The following is a 15411-nucleotide window of genomic DNA, read 5'->3' on the forward strand; positions in this document are numbered from 1 at the left end:
GTTTTCCACAGTGGCTGCACAATTTTACATTACCATCAACAGTGCACAAGGATTTCAATTTTCGCACATCCTCACCAAACTTTTATTTACTTATTTTAATAGTAGCCATCTAATGGGTGTGAGGTGGTACTCATTTTAGCTTTGATTTACCTTTTTCTAGTGATTAATAATGTTGAGCATCTTTTTGTGTGGTTATTGGTCATTTGTAATATTATCTCTTGAGAAATGTCTATTCGAGTTCTTTGCCCATATCTGAATCAAGTTGTTAGTTTTAGAAGTACTCTATGTCTCCTTTTTTCAGGTAGCAGGGAAGATGGCAGACATTCAGGCTGAATGCACCTAGCAAAAGCAGCTGACCAACTTTCAAAACAAGAAGAGGGTCCTGCTGGGAGAAACTGGCAAGGAGAAGCTCCTGCAGTACTACAAGAATATCGGTCTGGGCTTCAAGACACCCAAAGAGGCTACTGAGGGCACCTACATTGACAAGAAATGTCCCTTCACTGGTAATGTCTCTATTTGAGGGCGGATTCTTTCTGGTATGGTGACCAAGATGAAAATGCAGAGGACCATTGTCATCCACGGAGACTACCTCCACTACATCCACAACTACAATCACTTCGAGAAGTGCCACAAGAACATGTCCGTACACCTGTCTCCCTGCTTCAGGGACATCCAGATAGGTGACATTGTCACAGTGGGCGAGTGCCGGCCCAGGAGCAAGACTGTGCGTTTCAATGTGCTCATGGCCACCAAGGCTGCAGGCACCATGAAGCAGTTCCAGAAGTTCTGAGGCTGGATATCGGCCCACTCCCCATAAGGAAATACAGATTTGGTGTAATATACCATTAACAGAATGAAGAAAGGAAACCATATAATCATCTCAATTGATATAAAAAACTCATTCAATAAAAATAAAATTCAACATCTCTTCATGATAAAAACCCTCAAGAAACTAACACTAGAAGGAAACTGCCTCAATATAATTATCATTCCCTCTGCCCGCCACCAAAAGTACCCTTTGTATTCTGGATATTAATACTTTATTAGATACGTGATTTGTGAATATTTTCTCCTATTCTATGTGTTGCTTTGTTACTCTGATAATATCATTTTTTTCATTTTTTATTGTAGTAAAATACACACAAGATTTACCATTTTAATCATTTTTAGGTATACAGTTTAATGACATTAAATGCATTTATAATGTTGTGCATCACCACCCATAATGTCTTTTGATGCACAAATTTTTTAATTTTCTCATGAAATCCAATTGTCTAATTTTTATTTGTTGCCTATGTTCCAGTGATTTTGGCAAAATCATTGTTAAATCCAATTCATAAAGCTTTTGTCCTGTATTTTCTAATTATAGCTTTAGGCATTACATTTACATCATAAGCCTATTTTCAGTTAATTTTTGCCTATAGTGTTAAGTAAGGGTCTAACTTCTTTATTTTTCATGTGGATATTAGTTTCCCAGCCCCATTTGTTGAAAAGACTATCTTTTTCTCCATTGGATGATCTTGGCACCATAGCTGAAAATCATTTGACCATATTTGCAACAGTTTGTTTCAGGGCTCTCTAGTCTATTCCACTGGTTTGTATGTCTGCCTTTATTCTAATACCATAGTATTTTCATTACTGTAGCTGTGTAGGAAGTTTTGAAATCAGAAAGTATGAGTCTTCCAGCTTTGTTTTTTGTTCTTTGTTCTTTTTGAGTTGGCTATTGAAGATCTTTTGAGATTCCATGTAAATTTTAGAATGGGTTTTTCCATTTCTGCAAAGAATATTATTTGGATTTTGATAGAAATTACATTGACTCTACAGATCATTTTGGGTAGTATTGACATCCTAACAATAGTAAGTCTTCCAGTCCCTGAACATGGAATGTCTTTCCATTTATTTTGTCTTCTTTAATTTCTTTCAGCAATGTTTTGTAGTTTTCATTGTACAAGTCTTCCACCCCCTTGGTTAAGTTAATCTCTAAGCATTTTATTGTTTTGATGCTATTATAAACAGAATGGTTTTTCTTTTTAATTTTTTTGGATTGTTTATTTTTAGTGTATTGACATACAACTGATTTGTGTGTGTGTGTATGTATTGACTTGATATCTTGCCAATTTGCTTAATTTATTTATTAGTTCTAACATTTTTTGGTAGATTTTTTTGAGTTTTCTACCTTTAAGATTATATAATCTACAGACAAGTTACTTCTTTCTTTCCAATTTGGATGTCTTTTATTTCTTTTTCTTGCCTAATTACTCTAGCTAGAATTTCCAGTACTATGTTGAATAAAAGTGGCAAAAGCAAGAATCCTTGCCATGTTCCTGATTTTAGAGGAAAACTTTTAATCTTTCACCATTGAGTACAATGGTTGCTGTGGATTTTTTATGTGTGAATTTTATTATATTGAGGTAGTTTCCTTCTAGTGTTAGTTTCTTGGGGGTTTTTATCATGAAGAGATGTTGAATTTTATTTTTATTGAATGATTTTTTTATATCAATTGAGATGATTATGTGGTTTCCTTTCTTCATTCTGTTAATGGTTTATTACACCAAATCTATATTATGTTGATTGATTTTTATATGCTGAACCATCCTTGCATTCCAGGAATAAAACTCACCTGGTTATGGTGTATAATCCTTTAAATATGCTACTGAATTCAATTTGGTGATAATTTGCTGAAAATGTTTGCATGTTCATAAGAAATACCAATCTGTAGTTTTCATTTCTTGTTATGTCTTTGGTTTTAGCATCAGGGTAATGCTAGCCTCAATAAATGAGTTGGGGCTGGGCACAATGGCTCACGCCTGTAATTTCCAGCACTTTGAGACGCCAAAGCAGGAAGATCTCTTGAAACCAGGAATTTGAGATCAGCCTGGGAAACACAGTGAGACCCTGTCTCTACAAAAAACTTAAAATGTAGCTGAGTGAGGGGGCATGTACCTGTAGTCCTAACTACTTGTGAGGCTAAGGCAGGAGAATTGCTTGAGCTCAGGAGTTTGAGACTTCAGTGAGCTATGATTATACTGCTGTATACCAGCCTGGGTGACAAGAGTGAGGAACTGTCTTAGAAAAAAAATGGGTTAGGAGGTACTTCTTTCTCTTCAAATTTTTGAAAAGTTTGGCATGTATTGGTGTTTGTTCTTTTTAAAAGGCTCAGTAAAAGTCAACAGTAAAGCCATGAGGCCCGGGATTTTCTTTGGTGGAAAACTTTTTTATTAGTGATTCGATCTTCCTACTTTAGGTTAAACATCCCTAATCTAAAAATCCAAAATTCAAAATCTTCCAAAATCTCTTTTTGAGTGCTCATATGACACCACAAGTAGAAAATTTCATACCTGACTGTCATATGAGGGTTGCAGTCAAAACTCAGTCAAAACTTCATTTTATGCACAAAATTATTTGAAAAATTGTATAAAATGTCTTCAGTTTATGTGTATAAAATGTATATAAAACATAACTAAATGTCATATTTCGACTTGAGCCACATCCGTAAGATATCTCATTATGTATATGCAAATATTCCAAAATGCAAAATCTGAAATACTTCTGGTCCCAAACATTTCAGATAAAGGATATTCAAGCTATAGTTATAGGCCTATTCAAATTTTCTATTTTTTAGTGATTTAGTCTTAGAAGGTTTTGTATTTTTAGGAATTTGTCTATTTCATCCAGAGTAACCAGTTTGTTGCCATACAATAATTCATTTACTCTTTTATAATGCTTTATATTTATGTAGAATTTATAACGTCCTCACTTTCATTTCCGAGTCTAGTAATTTAAATCTTCTCTTTTTCTTAATTTACCTAGCTAAAGGTATGTTAATGTTATTGAACTTTTCAAAAAACTAACTTTGGTTTTGTTATCTCATTTTTCTCCTTATTTTGTTTATCTCTGCTTTAATTTTTACTATTTCCTTTCTTCTTTTAGCTTTGGGTTTAGTTTGTTCTTCTTTTTTTAGTTCTTTAAGTTGTAAAGTTAGGTGCTGACTTGAGGTCTTTCTTGTTTTTTAATGAAAAAAATTGATAGCTATAATTTCCCCCTTTAACACTGCTTTCACTGAATCTCGTAAGTTTTGGCATGTTGTCCTTTTATATTCATTCATCTCTAAGTTTTTTCTAATTTCCCTCGTCATTTCTTCTTTGATGCATTGGTTGTTAAAGAATGTATTGTTTAATTTCCACAAATTTGTGAACAGTTTTCCTTCTCTTATTGATTTCTAACTTCATTATGTTGTGTTTATAGTATATGCTTTGTATAATATTTAGCTTTTAAAATCTATTAAGACTTAATTTGTGGACTAACATATGGCCCATCCCAGAAAAGTCCCATCTCCACTTGAGGAGAATATTTTGTTGTTGGGTAGACTACATCTATTAGATATAGTTGGTTTATGGTGTGCTTTAAGTCTTCTATTTCCTTACTTATCTTTTGTCTAGTTGATTAGTTACAGAGAGTAGGATATTGAAATCTCAAACCATTTCTCTTTTCAATTCTGTACATTTTTGCTTCATAAATTTTGATAGTCTGTTATGTGCACAGACATTTATAATTATTATATCTTTGCTGTACTGGCTTTTTAATGAATATATATAATCTCACTTTTGCTTTTGTCTCTTGTAACCTTTTTGACATATCTGTTTTCTCTGATATTAGTTACAGTCATCCCAGCTCTCTTCTGGTTACAATTGCATGAAAGAACTTTTTCAATCCTTTCACTTTCAATATGTTAGTCTGGGTATAAAGTTAGTTTCTTTAGACAGCAAAAAAGTTGGATCGTGTTTCTTTTTTTAACCCATTTTGCCAGTATCTGTCCTTTGATTGGAGAATTTCATCTATTTATATCTAAAGTAATTATTGATACACAGGTAGGTACTTCTGTAACTTTGCTGTTTGTTTCCTATATGCCTTACAGCTTTTTTGTCCCTCATTTTCTGCATTGCATGTTCTTTTGTGTTTAATCTATTTTTTTGTAGTAAAATATGTAAATTTCTTTTTCATTTCTTTTTGTGTATATTCTATAGCTATTTTCTATGAGGTTACCATGGGGATTGAATTTAACATTCTAAAGTTATAACACTCTAATTGGAATTTATAACTTCAATGACATATAGAATTCTCCTTTACATCTCCATCCAGCCCCTTTGGTTTTTGGTGTCACACCTATTTTATACATTGTGTGTCCAAAAACATAAACTAATATATATTTTTAAATGCACTAGTCTTTTAAATTATGTATCCTTTCATTTCAACCTATAAGATTTCCTTTAGTATTTCTTGTGGAGCAGGTCTACTGGGATCAAAGTCCCTCAGCTTTGTTTATCTGTGAATGTCTTAATTTCTCCCTCACTTCTGAAGGATAATTTTGACAGGTATAGAATTTTTCACTGACAGGTTTTTTTCTGTTTAGCACTTTGGATTTATCAGCCACTTCTGGCTTCCAAAGTTTCTGATAAGAAATCTGTTGATCGATCTCTTATACGTAATTAGTTGCTTCTCTCTTAACTGCTTTCAAGATTCTCTTTTTATATTTGTATTTCAACTGTTTAATTATATTATGTCTTGGTGTGGGTGTCTGTATCACTTTTGCATTGCTATAATGAAATGCGTGAGACTGAGTAATTCATAAAGAAAGGAAGTTGTGACTTCAGCGAGCTGTACAGGAATCATTATGCTGGCATCTGTTTGGCTTCTGGGGAGGCCTCAGGAAACTTGCAATCATGGTGGAAGGTGAAGGTGAAGCAGGTATGGACTAGTAAGAAAGAGAGTGAGAGGGAAGTGTGACATGCTTTTAAACAGCCAGTTCTCATGAGAAACCACTCACTATCAGGAGAACAGCACCAAGGGGGTGATGATGAACAATTCATGAGAAACCTGATCCCATGATCCAATCACCTCCCACCAGGCCCCACCTCCAACATTGGGGATTACAATTGAACATGAAATTTGGGTGGGGACACAGAACCAAACCATATCAGTGTCTTTGAGTTTATCTTATTCAAAGTTTGTTGAGTTTATTGGATGTTTGTATTCATGTCTCTCATCAAAGTTATGATGCTTTGGCCATTATTTCTTCAAATATTCTTTCTGTTTCTTACCTTTTTTTCTTCTTGGACTCCTGCAGTACATGGATCAGTCCATTTGATGGTGTTCCACAGGTCCCTTACATTCTGTTCACTTTTCTTCTATTTGCTTTCTTACTGTTCCTCAGAGTAGATAATTTCTTTTGTCCTATCTTCAAGGTTACTAATTCCTTCTTCTGTCTGCTCAGATCTGCCTTTGAATCCCTCTAGTGAAATTTTATTGCAATTATTATACTTTTCAGCTCCAGAAATTTTTTGTGGTCTCTCTTTAGGTTTTCTATCTCTTTGCTGATATATCCATTTTTGATACATTGTTTTCTTGACTTTGCTCATGTCTTCCTTTAAATCTTTGAGTATCTTTAAGATAGTTGCTTAAAGTTTTTGGCCCATTCAGAATTAGGTGTTTTTCACGAACAGTTTCTCTTAGTTTATTTTTTTTTCTTTTGAATGAGTCTTTCTTTCTTGTTTCTTTGTATGCCTCATGATTTTTTTTGTTGAAAACTGGATATTTGAATCTAATTATGTAGTAACTCTGGAAATCAGATTATCTTCCTTCTCCAGGGTTTTTTGGTTTTTGTTTTTGTTTGTCTATTGATTGTTGTAGGCTATCTCTGTGCTGAGGGGCAGCCTGAGGTATAATCCTAAAGTCCTCTCAGGACTTTTCTGAGTCGCTGTCTTTCCCTGGGCAGGCACTATAATTTTATAATTTCTCTGTATATGTAGTTGCTTTTGAATGTTCTAGTCTTTAATGTATCATCCCAAAAAGGGAAAACGACAAAATAAAGGGGAAAAATGTACCAGCCATTTAAATGCTCTGGAAGTCACTTCAGCCAGAGAAAGAGGGACTTGCAATAATATAGACAGGTGCAACAATAGTGGCTTCCTGCCATTTTGTTTATACCTCTGTAATCAGAAGCAGCAATCAGCAAACAGGTCCCAAACCTTAGGAGAACAGGACCCTTTTTGCCCACCCTAGCTCCCTCAAACTGTGTGCAATCTGCTCCAGGAACATGGGTACAGCTGCCTGCCAGAGGGTGGAGGTAGCTATTACTGTGCCAAGAACTGAAATGGACCAAAAGTAACTGTAATTTACTTTCTGAGCCTTCCCCTGGAAGTTGCAAGCCTTCAATATACTCCAGAGTTCCAAAATAGTTACATCAGCCGGATTCTGCCATTGCAATTGTTGTGTAGGTGGGGAGACAGACTCCTGGTGCTTCCTATTCTGCCATTTTCCCAGAATCCTCCTTTCAGGGACTTTTTATTGTTATTTTACACACAATTCAGACAAAACTAAGTATCTGGTATCCAAGCCTATAGTAGATCAGAAGTGGCAATTCAGAAGGAGGAAAGCAAGCATCAGCAAGCAGACCCACTGCCTCACATATACTCAGTGGTGCCTAAAGCAATGCTGTCCCTGCCTCAGTGTCTGCTGTTCCAGCCATCCCTTCTCCACCGATGGCTACTGCTCTGCTACCCACAGACCCCTGCCTGTCCTATTCACTGCAGATCTTTTCTCACTGTCTAGCTGGTTAGAGATGTCTGCTTTTCCTAGTTAGAGACCAGCCGTTTCAGAGAAAAGTAGCCACAGCACAGATGTGCTGCACATAATACAGTTCTTCTGCTTCCTCTACTCCTTTATCACCATCTTCTCTTTCTAAACCTGCAGAGCAGAGCACCAACTCTTTCCAACAGCCCCCTGCAGTTAAGCCTGAACCACTCTGTTCTCTCTCTCTCGATATATATGTATATATACATGGTTTTTTTTTTTTTTTTTTGAGACGGAGTTTCGCTCTTGTTACCCAGGCTGGAGTGCAATGGCGCGATCTCGGCTCACCGCAACCTCCGCCTCCTGGGTTCAGGCAATTCTCCTCCCCCAGCCTCCTGAGTCGCTGGGATTACAGGCACACGCGACCATGCCCAGCTAATTTTTTGTATTTTTTTAGTAGAGACGGGGTATCACCATGTTGACCAGCATGGTCTCGATCTCTTGACCTCGTGATCCACCCGCCTCGGCCTCCCACAGTGCTGGGATTACAGGCTTGAGCCACCGCGCCCGGCCGGTTTTTTTTTTTTTTTAGATGGAGTTTTGCTCTTGTTGCCCAGGCTGAAGCGCGATGGCTGGATCTTGGCTCACCACAACCTCCCCCTCCCAGGTGCAAGCGATTCTCCTGCCTCAGTCTCCCATATATACCTTTATTCTAAGAGAATTTTTCCTTAAAAGCTCAATTGCCTCTTCCTGAAGTTTAATGATTTTTGTTTTGGGGGAGTTTCTCTCTTTTATCATTAAAACTTTCTACACATTGTAAGCCCCATTTGTGAGCTGAATTCTATTAGTTCATTTCCCCTGAGTTTCTGGATCACTGCAAATTGAGAGATAAAATTGAGTGTCTAGTGACAACATTCCAAGGGAGTTAAATTTCTGGAACTTTCTAACACAGTTAGAAAGCCAGTCAGCCCACATCATGCAGATGACCTCTAGAGGGCAGTGCTTCCTAGTTCCACAGACTAGCCTATCAGAGACTTTGCTCTGGCTTAGCAAAAAATATTCTTACATCATCATTAGCTTCCCACCAAATTAATGAGCATACACAAACACAGGCATGTGTGTACATGCACACACGCACACACACACATGCACACATACACACACGCACACACACACAAATTAACTTGCATATTCAATCCTGGCAATGGTAGAGTAAAACTATTGTTTTTAAATATTGATGATGACATTGTAAACTGGAACATGTTTGGAAAGCAATATAGTAAAAAGTATCAAAAATTCTAAAAATTATTTCCAGACATAATAATTCCATTAACCTATATGTAGTCTCAACAGATCATCTAAAATGTAGTGACAGCTATGTCCTACATTATTTATAATGTTTAAAATTTTAAGAAAATTAAAGGCCAATAAAAAATTAAAGATATCATAGTATCTTTATCCAATGGAATTCTATATTGATATTAAAATAATTAACATAAAGTCTATGTAACAATATAGCAAAAGATATGGTACACTAGCTACCATTTATTAAATGCTTACAATGTCTCAAATCATATAGTAGATATGTATGGATATTACTTCCTTTCTGTCTCACAATAACCTAGGAAGCAGGTATTATTTAAAGTTCTCTTAAACTTTCTTCCTTCATGCCCACTTCCCTCTTCCTATCTAGCTTGTCAGACTTACCTTTTCTGCTTAATAAAAACAGAACTCCTTATAGAAGTTCATAGCTGACTCCAAAGCCTGGAAATGTAACCATTACCCTAAAGTGTCTCCTATTTAATATGATATGAAACAGAAAAGCATAAAGGAATTAGATTACAAAATTATTATATTCGCTACAATTTAAACTTGACAGATGTTGCCTTTAGAAAAAACTTGGAAATGAATACACAGAATTGCTGACAGTTGTTTTAGGATAATGGGATTTTAGGGGGATGCTAATTTTTCCCCAATTTTTTAATAATATAGTTTATTCTTATAAGCTTAAACATTTTAAGGCTCCAAAATGAAAATAATAGGATTCTAAAATAGTGGATCATTATTTCCTTGCTCTAAAACATTCATTATGGTCATTGTAATATTTTCACATTTTAAAAATAGCTAAGCAATTAAAAATGTTTTCCACAACATATATGAAAGTAATGGAGATTAAGCATTGAAGCTTTAGAGCTTAAGGGGAGAAATATTGATAATCTCACAGAAACTCATCAATATAGTGCTGTGTAGGTTTTTATTTTATGTACATTGGCTTACTTGGTCTCGCCAATGCCTGAAACGCAGAACTTCAACTTTCTGAAAGCTCGGAAAGTGAATTCCCTAAAGGCTCAATGTAGTCCCAGCTCTACCATATTTACTATATTTACTGACTAGCCTACATGTCCCAGAAAAAAGCCACTGAGGCACTTTGCCCAACCTTACTTAGCACAGCTGGAAATACAGCTGCAGGATGCAGCTGGCTGAATCCCTCAAATAATCATCACTGAAAAATGCTAAAGAGGAAGGCTTTTTTGAAGATTTCTCCTTTATGACCACCCCCTCTGCCTGTCACTGAAGGCCAACTTCCCTTTTCCACTTAATAGGAAGAGCACGTCTACTTACTGTTGTTAAACAACTAACAGCTGGTGAAACAGGAGGCACCTGACTTCTTCCCCGCACTTAAGGCTCTCCCAAACATAAATGCAACTGCAGAAATTTGGGGGACTAACATTGCCCCCACTGGGCAAAATCTCAGCAGAAACTGCAGCTTTAATTCAGACTTAAAACACCTAACAGAAAAAACAGAAACTCTAAATGCTGTTCTTCTTTTTTAAAAGTACTAATGTTTTCTGATTATAAAATTGTTACCTCATGCAGAAAAATGCAAAAATGAAATGAGTTTAAAGAACATAAAATCACCCTAAATGCTTTTACCCAGACATAGCCTCTAATAATACATATTTTTAAAAAATCTTGACCTTTAAAATATATGTGATTATATATATTTTTTGAAAACATACATTTACATGCACTTTTAAATCCTGCCATTTGAGAATCATACTGCATACACCAGTTTCCTAATTTATTTTCAGTTAACATTACTTAGATCTTCCCATTTTATTAACCAAGCTGCAATATTACATTTTTAATGTTTTATGCATAATATCATAACTTTAGAAACCATTCCCCTACATTTTGTTGTAATATTAGCACCATCTGACTCCTCTTCCTGTATATCTTAACTCCACTGTATCCTCATGGGCATTTAACACTCTCTGGCTTCAATGAGAATTACGCACAGGGAAAGGAAAGGCAGGCCATCTGTGCAGGAAGGTAAAACCAGTGTAAATTAAATGGGGTGTGAAAAAAAGGCACTTATGCTCTTTAAATATGTGCTACTTGAAAGAAATGCTTACCTATGTACAGAACTAATCACTGAACACACAGACTTCAGGTGAATGATGGGTTCTAAGGGTTCTTTGTTCACAAAGCAAAAACAATCCTATTTTTCAAAATAAGTTTTATAGCTCCCAAGAGACTTTGATCAAAATGAACCCAAGAGATTTTGATCAAATCTTAAACATTTCAAGAACATTAAGCCAAACACAAAACAAACCTCCATCTCTGGTGATGGTGCCACTCTCCTCCCAGCTCTACTTAGCAGTTCAGTTATTTTTGACTCTTTCTATTCATTCAGAGCTGTTTGCTCATACATTCCCATCTCCTTCTCACTGATCAGTTTTTGCTCCTCCACTTTTTTTCTACTTCTCCTACCACTCATCTCCTCCTTGTCTTCACTGGAACACTTATGGTGAAATAGCATGGTGAGGAAGAATGAGGAGTTTGAAGTCATGCTGAGCTTTTGAATTCTGTCTGTGGCAACTTATGTAAATAGCTTATCCTCTCTATCCCTCAGCCTCCAATTTGACAAATGGGGATGATGGTACCTACCTCAACAGGACTATTGTGAGGAGTATACATGTTACTTTCTGTAATACACTATTAAAATAGTGCCCAGCACACAGTGAGCACTTGACCAATATTGCTATTTTTCTTACTACTAGAGAAGCTCCCTCAATGTTTTCTCTGCTTTCAGGCTCTCAACTCACACACAAGAATTACTATAGTGACCTCTGTTGCCAGCTAAGTGCTTCCCATAGGCCAACTTTGGTCTCAGCTCTATACCTGTTTTATTTTCATTCCTTACAACAATCTGCCCAGTAGATATTATGCTCCATTTTACAGATGGGAAAACTGAGACTTGAAAAATTACAGTCCATCTTTTAAAATTTCTTTTAAAAAACTGCAACATCTATTTTAGTCACATGATTTCTTTGCTCAAATGTCCCTAAGATATTCTATTAACTGCACATGCCCCTCTCATCCATCTTACTTCAGCTTTCCAGGCACAGATATTGGGTTAGTGTCTGTTAACTCATTGTCAGTGCAATACAATGCAGCCATTCCAAGTCTGTCCCCTGCCTTCTCAGCTCCAGTCCTGATGTTGTTTTTTTTATTTTGTTCATGTTCCTTCCTTTCCTTATTACCATTTTTTATCACAAGAAAACATTTAAATCTTCACCTTTTTCTAGAAGTACAGTGAAATACTCTATTGTCGTACTTCTTGGAGTACATCACTCACGTAGAAGGTCCTGAATTTATGCACACTTTTTTAAAAAAATCAATGCATGCAGTCAAGGATAAAATAATTGGTATATGTTGGTGGAATTTTGGAACAAAACATTGTGATTTTAAGATTTTTCCAGCCACTGACAGAGATGCAGAGTTTAGATGGCTGAGGTGGTCAAGGTGGTAGTTATGGTTTAGAGATTCTCAGACCTCAGTGTGCATAGCAATCACTTAGGGAACTGGTTAAGATCACTTAGGGGACTGCTCAAAATGCAGGCCTGATACTGCAGGCCTAGAATGGAGCCTGATATTCTGCATATATGATAAAGGCTCAGGTGATGCTGATGCTGTTGATTCTGGAGTAGCAAGGGTTGAGTAGACATTCTCAAGGAAGAAAATGGAAAAATGAATTGAGGACCATAGAAAAACACTAACTAATAAAGATAAAAAAGCAAAAATAACCTACAAAAGACAAATATTTGTAAATGAACAGGAAGACCCAAAGTTTTAAGAGATTTCAGGAACAAATTTGACTGGATGCACTTTTCCTCCTTTATATTAACTGTAGACTCAAGCTCTGCATGCCTCTCTTCCACCTCTCCATCACATAGGATTTATTACCTGCACCCTCTCCTAGCACTCCCTGGTCACTCCTGCATTCCATGTCCACTAACACTTTAGAATAATGTTCAAAGGCCTCTAGAAGTCAGCATCTTTTACAGGTAAATGTGCAAAGTATTTAGGAAGTTGTAATAGATTGAAGCCAGAGGAAGAGAACAAGATCAGGAGTTAGAATTAGAGATTCTGGGAAGTAGGGTGATGGCCCAGAGAAACATCTTCAAACAAAATCCGAGACCAATGGTCTGACAAAGTGAGCACAGATTATATATTTGAAATAGACAAAGACATAGAATAGACAAAGTGAGCACAGATTATATATTTGAAAATTAAAGCATATGGCACGTCATCAACACACATACAGAAAATAGTTGAGGATACTAGAAGTACTTATGCTGAGGAAGGAGGAAGAAAGACAGATTGGCAGGAAAGGAGAGGGGAAGGGCATTGCATGAAGAATACGTGAGAAGCTACTGCAAATATCTGGAGTATCTGTCATCTCATGAAATAAACAGCCCTAAGGGTCTAGAAAAACATTCATCAGGAAGTGATTATAGGAAATTATTATATGGAATATGTTATGAAGAAAATTCTGGCATCCTGGCTTGGAATGCTGTCTTTCTATGATGGTTTCAAGATCTGGCCACTTGTTCAGCTGTCACCTGCATTGCCACTGGTAAGTCTAGTCTTTTCAGGGAGTTACAATCTTCCTGAGAGGTTCAACTCCACAAGTAAATCTGTTTCTCCTTTTTTTTTTTTTTTTTTTTTTTATAGTTTCTTTCTTTTTTTTTTTTTTTTTTTTTTTTTTTTTTTTTTCGAGACAGAGTCTTACTCTGTCGCCCAGGTTGGAGTGCAGTGGTGTGATCTTGGCTCACTGCAACCTCCACCTGCTAGGTTCAAGCGATTCTTATGCCTCAGCCTCCCAAGTAGCTGGGATTACAGACGCTTGCCACCACGTCTGGCTAACTTTTGTATTTTTCTTAGAGACAGAGTTTCACCATGTTGACCATGCTGGTCTGGAAATCCTGACCTCAAGTGATCCTTCTGCCTCAGCCTCACAAACTGCTGGGATTACAGGTGTGAGCCACCATGCCCGGACCTCCTTCTTCTTTTTAATCTGCCCTCTGGCCCACTTCTCCTTTTTCCACCTAAAAGTGTGAAGGATTCTTGTAGAACAGAAGTTAAAGAGATTGACTAGATGTTTGGTGATAACATTTTCTAAACCAAATAAAAAAAGCCCTGCTTCGACTCATAATTTGGTAAGAAAGCCCACAGTTGATGTTGGTTACATCTCCCAAACCCAGCATATATTACTCCAGCCCCTCCAGAGGAGTTGCAAGTGGAGTCAGAATGCCCCCCTGCTCCACTTGCTGCGGGCTCTTACCGCAATGGGGACCGGTATTGAGGAAAAGCAGGACTGGAGGTGGGGAAACCATGAAGCAAGCATTGCGCCTTCCTCCTCTAAAAAAAGAAAAGGTCAACTGTGAGGTTTCCTAGTTGAATTTATCGGCAAATACCTTTATCAAAGTTCATACTTTAGCAATACTCTTCTGAAATTTACTGAATCTAGGGACTGTACATAGGGGAGGCCCTGGGGTGGCAGAGAAGGGTGAGAGTGGCACAAGGAAGGAAAAAGGCTGATAAAGGAGGTAAGGAGGGCACTGGGATACTCTGTCCAGAGTTGGCTGTGCCACAGGTTGCCCTTTCCTCTTGTGTTATCTCTTGCCCATAGATTCTATTACAGGAGTCATCTCCCTTTCCAGAGAAAGAGCTGAGGTGGAAAGGATTTTAGCAGGAGAGTAGTGCATTGATGGTCTCCCCAGAGAAGGAACCGCAGTCAATTGGACTATATGTAGCATGGGTGTGTGAATGTGTGTGTGTGTATACATACCAATTTGTGCATGTATGCCTGAGAGCTTGTGTGTTTTGCAACTTCAACTGAACAGAGGAGCATATATCTTTAACAACCCAAGTGGTAATGATAATGATGATGGCTAAGATTCACTTGGCTCTTTCTATATGGTACTATTCTAGAGGCTTTACATACATTAACTCACTTAATTTTCACAAGAACATTATGAGCAGGAGCTGTTATAATCCCCACTTTGCAGGCAAGGAAATCGGCAGATAACTTGATAAAATAACTGGCCCAAGATCATGCAGCCAGCACGGGGCAGACCATGAGTCTGAATCCAGACTGTCTGGTTAAAGTCTACTTTATTTTTTAAAAATTTTAATTGATACATAATAATTGTACAGATTAAGGGGTACATGTTATATTTAGATACATGAATACAATGTGTAGTGATCAAATCAGAGTATTTGGGATATTCATCATTTCCAACATTTATCATTGCTTTGTGTTGGGAACATACAAATCTCTTCGAGCTATTTTGAAATATATAATAAATTGTTAATTATAGGCACTCTACTGTACTATTGAATACCAGAACTCACTCATTCTATCAAACTAATGTTTATTACCCATTAATCAACCTCTCTTCATCCTGCTATCCTGACCCTTCCCAACCAGTGGTAACTATCATTCTACTCTCTACCTCCATGAGATCAACTGTTTTAGTTTTTATATATGAG

At 36.8% G+C, this 15411-nt stretch overlaps 1 pseudogene; it reads left to right on the plus strand.

Annotated features, from left to right (window-relative positions):
- The first annotated feature begins 313 nt into the window (after positions 1-313).
- Positions 314-842, plus strand: LOC108303840 (annotated as a pseudogene).
- Positions 843-15411: the final 14569 nt, after the last annotated feature.

Source organism: Cebus imitator, unplaced genomic scaffold (assembly GCF_001604975.1).
Source record: "Cebus imitator isolate Cc_AM_T3 unplaced genomic scaffold, Cebus_imitator-1.0 Scaffold2, whole genome shotgun sequence".
Classification (NCBI taxonomy): Eukaryota; Metazoa; Chordata; class Mammalia; order Primates; family Cebidae; genus Cebus; species Cebus imitator.